This window comes from Aulostomus chinensis, chromosome 1 (genome assembly GCF_037954235.1).
Source record: "Aulostomus chinensis isolate RoL2024-O1b breed Wild chromosome 1, RoL_Achi_v1.0, whole genome shotgun sequence".
NCBI lineage: Eukaryota > Metazoa > Chordata > Actinopteri > Syngnathiformes > Aulostomidae > Aulostomus > Aulostomus chinensis.
The window spans coordinates 47675222-47687187 of record NC_141320.1 but is presented as its reverse complement, the minus strand read 5'-3'; the positions used below and the strand labels follow the sequence as shown (position 1 = coordinate 47687187).

The 11966-nt window shown below is 45.7% G+C and overlaps 1 non-coding gene across 1 annotated transcript; it reads right to left on the bottom strand.

The window, feature by feature from the left end:
- Positions 1-11324: 11324 nt before the first annotated feature.
- On the bottom strand, positions 11325-11406 carry trnas-uga (transfer RNA serine (anticodon UGA)). Its single transcript has one exon. It is a non-coding gene; the product is annotated as a tRNA-Ser (tRNA).
- Between the last annotated feature and the right edge of the window lie 560 nt (positions 11407-11966).

The following is an 11966-nucleotide window of genomic DNA, read 5'->3' as shown; positions in this document are numbered from 1 at the left end:
CAGAAAGTCCATTCACTGATGTAGGAACTGGAAAACTTAGAGCTCCTGTTCTCGGTTCCTTCCTCCATTGAGCAGAACAAACACAGAACAGAGAGCAGTTCCTCCTACAGTTCTCAGAAAGTCTGAGGGCACCAAAGAAAGGAGGGAAATGCAATCACTGTTGAATTCATTTACATTTCTTATATTTGATCAAAGCTAGAACTTAATAAGCTGCCATCGACCTTGATGACCAACTCCTTCACTGTGTAGTTTAAAGTCCCTGGTTTGATTTGTGTCAGGACTTCAGAAGCTCCAATCCTCTCTAAGGTCCAGTGAGAATGGAAGAGATTATAAATGAGAGAAGCAGGGCCCTCACTCAGAACTGAACCAGCTCAGTTGGGAGAGCCTTAGACTGAAGATCTAAAGGTCCCTGGTCTGATCCCAGGTTTCAGCAGAGGAGCAGCATTGACTTTAATTTCCAGTGGAGGAACTGCAGACATGAAGGAAACTAACATCTTGTCCTGTGCATTCTTGAGACATTCAGGACATTTTTGGAGCCTTTTGTTGGATTTTGCCACAGAGAATCAGAGCCAATCAAAAGCATGGTGGACTTCAACATGGAGGATTGAACAAGTCAAGAAAGTATCAGTTTGACCTTCACAGGTGTTTCTGTTCCTGTCTCAATGCTGTAGAAAGAGCCTGAGGAGCTCAGACGGTAGAGCATCAGACTTTTAATGTGAGGGTCCAGGGTTCAAGTCCCTGTTCAGGTGCTGTGGAGGTTCCAGTGTTTGACAACATGGTACTGGATGAAGTTCAGTGTTGAACAAACTGTCATCATCAAAAGTAGAAGTGTTCTTGTCTTGCTACTGTGAGACTGTTGCTAGGAAAGTGACCACTAATAATTTCATGTGGCATGCAATTAACAAAAGACCACAAATGACACTGGTCAAGTTAATTTTATTTGTATTGCGCCAAATCACAACAAAAGTTCTCTCATGACTCTTTACTAGTAGAGCAGGTCCAGCACCAAACTCCTTCAATGAACCTCCACCCAACAATTCTCCACCAGCAGCACATCCTGCAACAGTGGTGATGAAAACCTTCCTTTTAACAGGCAGGAACGTGGAGCAGATCCAGGATCAGTGGTAAGGGATGTTTGCTTTGACCGGTTGGGGGGAAAGAGAGCAGGAGAGCAGGGCAGAGACAAAGACAGATAATGGAGGAAGACAGATATACAGAAGGAAAGAGAGGGACAGAGATAAAGAGAGAGAGAAGGGAAGAGACTGGTGGACAGACAGGAGAAGTAGTGAAGGGTGAATGAGGCGTCATGAAGCCTGTGGACGCCATGACACTGTGTTACTGTCACTGAATACTGACACCTGCTGGACTGTAAACTTCCCTGCAGGCTTGACCGACTGAACTGACACTGATTTGATGACCCGTGAACACAATGAGATCATTGAAGTCTTTGCGTTCATACTGGATCGTTCCATGTCTTTGAACAATGGGACCATGATGTGAAAGTCTCAGTGAAAGTGATGGGAATGAGGACGCTTTGTTTTTACAATTTTTATTAAAAAAAGAAGTTTTTCCAACGTTTTCAAATCAAGTCTGTTGGGTTTCTTGAAGCGATTTCTCCTGCCGTGGAGAACACACGCTCACATGGCCCTGATGATGACGGCCTGCACAGGAAGTCTGTGGCCAGCAGGAAGAGGCTGGGACAGGCAGTCTGCTGGCTCTTCAGTGCACCAGAGGATCTTGAGTCCGTCCAGTATCTGCTAGTATCGCTGTACTCGCTGTACTTGATGTACTCGCTGTACTTGATGTACTTGCTGTACTTGATGTACTCGCTGGAGTTCCACTTCTTCCAAGTCTCCCCACTTCATCATCCAAGTGCTGCCACAGGTCATTTAAAGAAAAAACAAACAAACAAACAAACCGTCCTTTTAGTACAATTTCCAAAAACCAACACGATGATGAACAACATGGCTGATGGGGCTGAGAGAGCTGTGATGGAAACGAAGCTGCAACAGACGCGCGGACCAGAGGGAGGAAACCACGGCGTTTCACTGCTTTACATTTAGAATCTCACGCCAAGCCGGAGAAGCAGGTCCTGAATCAGTCACGTGGTCACTGCTGGCTGGCGAGGCTTCGGACGTCACCACATACGTCATCAATACGCGCTTCACAAAACGAGAAGAAGACGCGGGAAGCTTTGAACACAACAAGAAAAGAAGGAGAAGTCCGTGAAGCCCCGGCCTTTGTCTCCTGAAGGCTGAGTGGCGCCGGTAGAACCTCAACATGTGCGCCGCGCAGCTGCTGCGGGTGTCGGTCCAGGAGCGGATCCTCGCCGCCGCTGAAGACTTCCTGCTGCAGCTGGGAGAAGGAGACTCAGCGGCTGGAGTCCCGGTGCTGAGAGCGCTGCTCACCGAGCGGCTGGCGGCGGCCGCGGAGCAGATCGTGGCTCTGCTGGAGGAAACCGTGGCGGAGTACGAGCGGGAGAACCGCCGGCAGAGGTTGCTGCTCGATGCCGTGCTGAAGCCCCGAGTCAGGCTGGACAGAGCAGGTGAGTCCCCCGGACCTGCTGGGCCCCTCATTCAGCCAGGAAGTGGAGCTGCAGCAGGGCCGGTTCTAGACAGGCATTTGTAAGGGGGCAGACAGGAATGTGAAGGGGGCACATGGTGGCCACTGAGGCGGGAAAGGGTGTGGTGGTGTTGGGGGGGGGGGGTAGGTGGTTCTCTGGATCACTGTTGTTGTCATGTAATTGGATTGCACTTTGTCAGACCTTCACCCTCAGACCGGTTAAACCTGGTCCCACATGAAGGCTAAAGCCCAGTTCACTCCAAGATTTTAGGCGTCAGTCACTTCCCTCCCCATCAGGCTGAGGCATCAATGACCACCACACTACAGTAATGAGGGTGAACAGATCCAGGACAGCAGACATGGGAGCTCTGGCAGTGGGGGAGTGACGCAGAGCCAACAACTACAATGAGGAGGGGCATGGATTCTATGAAGGGTTCACCACATCCTTGGACACAGGATTCTTGGCTCCATGGTAGCGCACAAAGGACCTGGAGGGCTGCGTTCTGCTCCACCTCCATGTTTACAATGAAAGGGGCGTGCGCTGCGTCCAAGAGTTTCCTGGTCAGCTGTGCAGTTGGCCACGCCTTCTGACGGGGAAAATCATGTAGTCTGAACACTCCTGTGCACCAACAAATCTTGTGGTGTGAACAGCAGCCTGATTGAGCGTCGATGGTGTGAACAGCAGGGCCTGTCGCTAACAAAAAGTAGCGTAGTTTGAACAGGGCTTGAGCTTCTGCTGGTGGAACTCTGAGGGTCCCTGAGGCCCCAAACCCCTGACCAGGAGGAGGTGGCAGTCCCTCTGGGCCAAATTAAAAAAGAAAACTAAAAAAACATTTCTGGTTCCAATTCTGAGATCAACTTACAAAATAAAGTCAGACTCAATAAGAGCTCTCAATGTAGCCGATATTTACCAAACTGAAGGGTTGGCGTTGTGTTAAACCTCTTGTTTGTCTTCTTGTCCTGTTCTCAGCTTCTTGTTTGGAGCCCCTGAACAGCTCCACTCTCCTTTCTCACCAATCCACTCCTCAACAACAGCCTCCTGTTTCCCTTTGCAAACTCTAACAAACCTCCATATCCAAGTCATGTGTTCTGGACTTCTCATGGCCCAAGTTGACCAAAGTCCTCTTTCTTTGATGGAACGTGGTTTGATGGTAGGGGGTTCAGATCTGTGACAAAGCAGAGAAGGAACTCTCCCAAGATGCTGAGACGCATCAATGACACGGAGGAATGAATGTACAAAACCATTCAGCAGAGGGGACCAGTGACCTTTGACCTGGGTGACCCAACGTTGATCCAAGCATCTGAAGCCAGCGTTTCTGTTCCCAGTTTGCTGACTGGTCCTCAGTAGCAGGACGTCTCTGTTCATTGAGTTGATTTCTGTTTCTGTCTGTTGCTCCGCTGTTTCAGAGTCAAATGAAGAGATTTCTGATGTTGCTGTTTGTGTCCTGCAGATGTGGAGCAGCTGCTGGTGATTAAAGAAGAGGTTCCCCCTGAGCTGCAGGACCCAGAGCCCCCCCACATTAAAGAGGAGTGGGAGGAGCTCTGGACCAGTGAGGAGGGAGGGCAGCTTCAAGGACAGCAGGAGGCTGATATCACCACGTTCCCCTTCACTCTGGTCCCTGTGAAGAGTGAAGGGGACGAAGAGAAACCTCAGTTCCCACAGCTTCACCAGAGTCTAACTGAGGAGAACTTGAAAGAAGAGTCTCTGAGCAGCAGCCCAATTCATCCTCTGAAAACAGAAGCTGATGAAGAAGAGAGTGGAGGACCAGAACCAGAACCAGCCAGCAAGGTAGATCCAGATCCACTTGTACAACCCCAGACTGAAGACCAGATGTCAGACTCTTCTGAATCTGAGACAGAAGTCAGTGAGGATGATTGGGTCAGACCTGATAACACGGCCACCTCTGAGCACAAGGAACCCTTTGGTTCAAGGAGGAATTTGCTTCAGAAATTGAGCCCAGGACAGGAAGTGACTCATTGCAGCTCACTGATAAGACACATGAGAACGCACACTGGGGAGAAACCATTTCCCTGCTCAGTGTGTGGCACAAGATTTTCAGAAAATGGATGTCTAAAAAAGCACATGAGAACTCACACAGGGGAGAAGCCATTCCCCTGCTCAGTTTGTGGCAAAAGATGGTCAGACAAGGGAAATCTGAAAAAACACATAAGAACGCACCCCGGGGAGAAACCATTTTTCCAAACATGGCACTGAAGCTGTGACAAAAGAGTGGGAGAAGCAGGTTGAAAGTCAAATAATGAATGTATTTAACTATTAAAACACAACAGTAATTCAAAAATGGGCCCAGGTGCTTCCAACTCGGAGGACTGATCAGCTCCCCACCCTCCACATACCTGCTGCAACACCAGAAACATCATGAAAAACATGAGATTCTGTGTGACTTTTCTGTTAAACCTGTGTTGGGAGCTAATTTGCGGTATGCACCCAAAATTGGTTACATTTAGATGCTGCAAAAATACATCCCTGAAATTCTTCAAAATAATTAATAACACAAGAACACACATTAGGTTTGTTTTGCACTGGAATTGTCCTTGAAGAGCTTCACAAGTGGGGAGAAGGATTTTAAACTCCACGCTGGATTTTACTGGAGGCCAGTGCAGCGAAGTTAAGACTTGGGGGTCTTGCTTCTTAGTTCCTGTCAATTTGCATGCAGCTGCATTGTGGACCAGCTGCAGAGTCTTCAAACACTTGTTAGTACAGCCTGATAATAAAGAGTCACAATAGAGCAGTGACATCACTAGATAATGTGTCTCGAAGGGTTTGGGGCCAAGCACAGGAACTTCTGTCTTATCAGAGTTGAACAGTGAAAAGTTATAAGTCATCCAGGCCTTCATGTCTGGAATGCATGCTTGTAGTTTAGACAACTGTTGGCCTTCATCCAGCTTTATTGAGAAATAAACTGGGTATCATTTGTGTAACAGTGGAAATGTATGGAGTGTTTTTGAATAAAATGACCTAAAGGAAGCATATATAAAATGAAGAGTATCGGCCCCAGCACTGAACCTTGGGGAACACCGTGTTTAAATTTTGGTTAGATCTAAGATTTATCATAAATGAGTACAAACTCTAATCGACTCACAGAGGGAAAGACTTCATCCAGCAGCCTGGAAGGTCTTGAATCTAAGAGACAGGTTGAAGGTTTTGATGAGGTCATCATTGAATGAAGTTCTGGACTGTTAATTTGATAAAAGTGGTCTAAAGAAACATCTGGTTCAACAGCAGTTTCTGTGTTGACTGAGTTTACAGGTAAATTAGAATCTCTTGAGGACAGGAGCTGATTAATTTGATCCTAATAGTTCCTATCTTGTCCTCAAAGAAGCTCCTAAAGTCGTCTCTACTGAGAGCTGAAGGAGTCCAGGGTCTACAGAGTCAGGACTCTGTCAGTTTAGCTCAGTGCTGGAAAGAAACCTGGACTGTTTTCTGTTCCTCTGTTAGTGATGAATAATAGGAGGCTCTGGCTCTACTGAGGACCTTCTTATCCATTTGAAGACTTGTCTGCCTCTTGTTTAGTTGCCTGGAGATGGAAGTCTACCACACAGCTGTTCTCTTTTGTTTATCTTCTTTTAAAGGAGCAATGGAGTCTGGAGTTGTTGGTAGTGAACCTGCAGTTTTATCTACTATGAGGTCCACCTCCAATGACTCAATTCAGAATCAGGGATCTCTGTAGTAGGGAGACATGTTATTGAGTGTAACACAGGTGGAATGACTTCCTTCAGATGTGGTCAGACCCACCCTGAGAGTTTGGGGAGAACCCTTGAAGCCTGGGACTTCAGGTCCAACGCTGAGTCCACGGCGTGATGGAGAGTTTGATGATTCATCAGCACAATCAAACTCTGAGAACTCCTCCCTCCCTGGTTGATCTGAGTCAAAGTTCCCATGTCTGATCAACTTCCTGTCCTGATGACATCACTACTGCAGGTGACCAGTTAGCATTGCTCTGTTTGATGAAGCTGCGTTCAGGGAATGAGCAAGTTTCCCTTTGTGTCACTGCTTCTCTACTAATCTGATCTCTGATCAGTTCACCAAGAAGAGTCTGGGGTCAGGGGCTGGATGAGTAGAGCTGTTTAGTCAGGAGGAGGCTGCTCTGATTGGTTCCTGACACTGAAACAAGGCCAAAGCTCAAGTACACAGGCTCACATATTGAAGTATTCTCAGTCTTCCCACTTCAAGTATTTTCCCACTTCAAGTATTTTCTACTCTCCACACCAAGTTACCTCTTATGTTAAGTTACTTGCTGAGAGTTGTGCAGGACACTTGGATGGAAACATAACCTTTTTCTCTAATCAGCACAACAATGTGGGCGTGGAGTGAATCAACACCATAACAGTAACGAGGAATGAATGCAGCAGCCATCTTGGAATCACCAGGTTTACAAGGCTTCCACTCGGTGAGAGCAACCCCTCGATGGAGGAGAAGAAGCCGGACCATCAAGAAGACCTGAAAGAAGACAGCAGAGGCAGGAAGAGGAACCAGAGACACACAAACAGACACAACACTGCCACCTTCTGATCTGATGACAGCAGAGTTGAATGTGTGGACTATTTGGAGGCCAAGCCTCACAATAAAAGAAGCATTTTCATGGGAATGTGTTCCATCCAGGGCTTCACAATAAAAGCATTTGAAATGTTGAGTCATTTTAACAGATGTTTGTGTGTCGGCTGTCCTATGAGTCACAGCAGGTTGACAGTTTGGGGAGAAACTCTTGAAGACTGGGACTTGAGGGGCCCGTTTCACAAAGCAGGTTCATCAAACCCTGAGTTTCATCCTGATCTCTGAGTTGATCTACCCTGAGATAGAAAACTCTGAGTTTTTGGTTTCAGAACAGCGGATTTGAATCAGTTTGATCAACTCCGAGTAGGTCCACCTGGGGTAAAGCGCGATCACGACAACTCTAAAAAGCCAGCATAAATAGAGCCCCGATCCACCGAGTCACCATGGCGACGGAGAAGAGGAGAGCTTTGTTTTTCACGTCAGTGCAGTTGGAAATCTTGATGCGATCATGTGAAGAGTTCCAACACGCGTTAAAAAAAGAAGTGCAACACCGCTGCAGCTGCAAAAGAGAGAGAGATGGTGTGGAGGAACATTGCTGCTCGGTCAATGCGTGAGTTTAAATGTAGTCCTTAGCAATCATGATTATTACGGAGGAAGCTGCTTACATGGTAGTGCATTAATTTACATCATTTAGATGCAATACTGCGGGGGAGAAACACACTTGGCAGCAACTGAAAATGAAGCATAAAAACATGATTCAAACAGGTCAGACCACCTCAGGGGTACCCCAGGTTCTGCATTGTAAATTAAATATTAAGTGGCTGTTTGACTGTACAATAGTTGTTTGATCACCAACACAATGATGGTTTCATACACAAATGTCTTCATCAATATCATGTCCTGTTAAATAAGTCAGCCTATTTAAACTAACACAGACTTCTGCTCAGCCAACAGAAAGAAGGCAGACGCCCGTAAAACGGGTGGTGGTCCAGCACCACCACCTCTAACAGAGGCACAGGAGCCAGAGTTTAGGAAGGCCAGTGGCTGAGGGAGTTCATCCTTAGAACCCAACCCCCAAGACACCAGTGCCTTCATAAAATGTAATATGGCTCGATATATATATATATATATATATATATGTGTGTGTGTGTGTGTGTGTGTATATGTATGTGTATATATATATATATATATATATATATATATATATATATATATATATATATATATATATATATATATATATATATATACATACACATATGTACCCATGACTTTATTTCCCAACAGATTCTGCTGGTGCCATTTGCCTTGTCACAACAGACACAGTCACTGTCAGTAAATTCTTCAAAGATTTTCTCAATGTTATTTCAAGTCACTGAAACATCTCTCCTCCAGGACGAAGAGGATGGACAAACGCTGTCTGCTGCCTTTACAGTGGGGGACCCAGAAAGGCCTGGAGAAGTCACATCTTGATACATTCCTGATTCTTCTCCCATTCATATTTCTTACCATTCTGGTGGGATATAGAGACATCAGCCTACACTGAAGTATGAAGACAGTCTTGTCCTCTTTAACAGAGCATGGCTGGGCAGGAGGGTCCCTCGACCTCCAGTGCACACACTGACACAGTGAGATGTTCAGTCGACAGATTCATGTCCAACTGTCTAATCCTCATGTTCTCAGTTACCAGTAAAGGAACTTTACAGAGTCCACCTGCTGAGAAAAATGTAAAAAAGTGACAAAGAAATGCAGTCCTTGGACCGCCAGATTAGGAAAGCAGATCTGGAAACAGAACGACTGGAGCCCAAGTTAGAGGGGGGTGCATGGCTCCAGGTGAATATGTTAACTAGTGGAACGTGAACTGAACGAGCTTTTTGATTGCTAGGAAATAAAGAAGACCAAATGAAATGTGTATTGTTCCTTTATTGGACTGTGGTGGGGAGGATGATTGCTAATTAAATGCCAAAGTGATTCTGACATATGGTGTCTCTGACGGCTCTGCTGTCCTGGATAGCTGGCAGGTGGATGGGGTCGTCATCAGGCTCTTCCATTTGTAGGGCAGGGTGTTGCTCTCCTCTCATAGTGGCAATGTTATGAAGAATACATGCCACAAGAATATCACAGGCCCTCTCAGGGGACACCCTGAGGTGACCTAGGCACTGGAAACGGGCTTTTAGCAGGCCTGTGGTCATCTCCACCTCTGGTCCTGCAGTGAGCCCAGTTGAAGTTCTGTTGGGGGCCTGGTTCAGGGTGCGGGTAAGGGGTCAGCAGCCTGTGTTGGCATGGGGAACCCCTGTCACCCAGCAGAAGGCCATCAAACTCTCCTGTAATGTATAGTGGATACCTGAGAGTGGATTAAAGGAGGGAGACAATTGACTTCTATTGTGCAAATCTTGAGGCTGTACTTACCACGTTGCAGTCTGTTGCTCAGGTCAGACACACAACATCTTGAGTCAGGGACAGACCCAGGCCACTATCATCCTCAGAATGTTGTGGCAGTCCAGCTGTCATGATGACAAAGATGGATTTGGACTGTGACCCAACGACTCAGGTCCTGACACCAGCAGACCCCTCACCACCTGCAGCCTTTTTCCAGCTCCACCAAACCCACCATTCACTGCCTCCACATCATCTGGGCATCAAAAGCAGCTCAGACCTGCTGCAGCTCAGAGACCTCAGCCATTTTTAGGATGTCTCCATGATTCTCCTTCACAGGATTTTCATTCAGAAACAAGAGAACTGTCAAAGACCACAACAGTTTTCAGCTTGCTGCTAACAGTACTTCAACTACCATTCCACTGTGTAATGGCAGTGACTGATGTGTACTATATGCAGTATTAATCAAGTACAGCCCTGACTGATACTTTATCTCCAATGCTAGGAAGGATAAGAATGTTGAAATGGACCCAGCAGGAAGAGAATCTCAAGTCATGGCAACTTTACTGAGCAGCACTCAGTTAAGTTCAGGAAACACCAGACATTTTTACCACCTGTCAATGAAGTAGTCAGTAAAATAAATACTACACTGAACAGTAGTGGAGGGAGAACAGAGCTGGAAATGAGACCTTACTGGAGGGAATGAATCTAGAAATGTTAGCGTTCTTTCAGTTGAAGAAATCAGATTTGGGAGGGATGCTCTGGACGTTTTCATCCATTTTTATTTCATCCAGATAAACAAATCATGTCTTCTACTTGGGCAGAATACGCTAACATTGCTAACTGGCTAATATTATTTTATAACTTCAGGCCTAAATTTGGGATTGACTGTTAAAATTGTTCACCTCACCTTTGTAAGCACCAGGTTTTGTCTTGATGATGTCATTCTATTTGTCTCTGGTTCTTTCCATTCATAAATCAAACTTGAATGTTAGCTAGCCTGCTCTTACTGTGTTCCATCAGCTGCAGGTTTGACCACAGGTAGCTTAGCTGCCTGCTAACTAATGAATGTTTAGTCCAACAAAGAATGGAGGTTGATAGTCATTCATCCAAAGTCTTTGGTTTCAGATGGAGCCTCAACTGAGACTCCTAGTTCAGAGGATGGGTTTGTTTGCTATCAGGTTGCCACCTTTCTGGAGGAAGACAGGAGACAAGAAAGGACATATTCTTTCACCAGGGGGTCAAAGCAGACATCAGTCCCCACTGATCCTGGATCTGCTCTACGTTCCTGCCTGTTAAAAGAAGGTTTTAGTCACTACTGTTGATGGATGTGCTTGCTGATGGAGAATTGTTGGGTGTTAACTGATGGAAGGACTGAGGTGCTGGACCTGCTCTTCTTGTAGAGTGTCATGAGATCACTGTTGTTGTGATTTGGCACTAAAAAAATAAAATTGATTTGACTGATATGGAAACTGTTGGGGGGGGGGTGTAGCCTCCATAGGTTATGTCTTTGATCTCTGAATTCTGTGTTTGATCTCTGAATTCTGTGTTTGATCTCTGAATTCAGTCTTTGATCTCGGGGTTCTGAGCATTGATCTCCTGCTTCAGTCTTTGATCTCTGATCATGGAGCTGATCTGGGAGCAGTCCTGATGTTAAATGTTGTGATGAAGGACAGTGTGGAGGTGAAATGGATGAAACATGTCAACATAAAATTAAATTTGAAACTTATTTCAAGCTTTATTTTGTGTTTGATGGCCATTTTTAAAGTCACTCATGATTTGCTTTGACTCCTGGATCCTGTGGTGCCTGATGAGGAGACAACTGGAGCACAAAGTAGGGGAAGAGGTCTGATATGGACCATCAACAGTTGAACGTTGTTGGCAGGACTCGAACCTACGCGGGGAGACCCCAATGGATTTCAAGTCCATCGCCTTCACCACTCGGCCACAACAACCACATTCACGCACATGTGTAGGAGACTGAAATTCACCAAATTATCTTTATTCTTATCTTTATTATTATCATTTTGATGTTCTAGAGGAGACAACATCTGATCTTTGTTAGAGCCACCAGTCAAAGGTTTTCTTTAAAGGCTGTAGCAGCTGAGAATGAGGAATTAATAACCATCTTAGTGAGGACATTTTGAAACAATGACAGAAAAGATGACATTTTGCCAGCTCTGCTGCTCCAGCCAGTGTTGGACAGTGACTTGGGAATCTGTATTGTTGAATATCAGACTCCACTGGTGAGTGGATGCTGTATAAATTCCATCCATAAATGGAGGTGGATCCTAAAAGGGCTCGTTGACTCAGGAGGATCTCTCCACCCTACAGACTGAGAAGGAATCATCAAAGATGGCAGTTGGAGTTCTGTGGATCTGTCCTGGATTCCTCGTCCTCACGGACCAGAAGTCTGTCTGAAATACGACACTGATTGATGATCTTTTCATGAATCTGAAAATGCTTCTAAACTTAAGAGGAAAACAAATCTATCTTTTATATTAATTTTCATCAT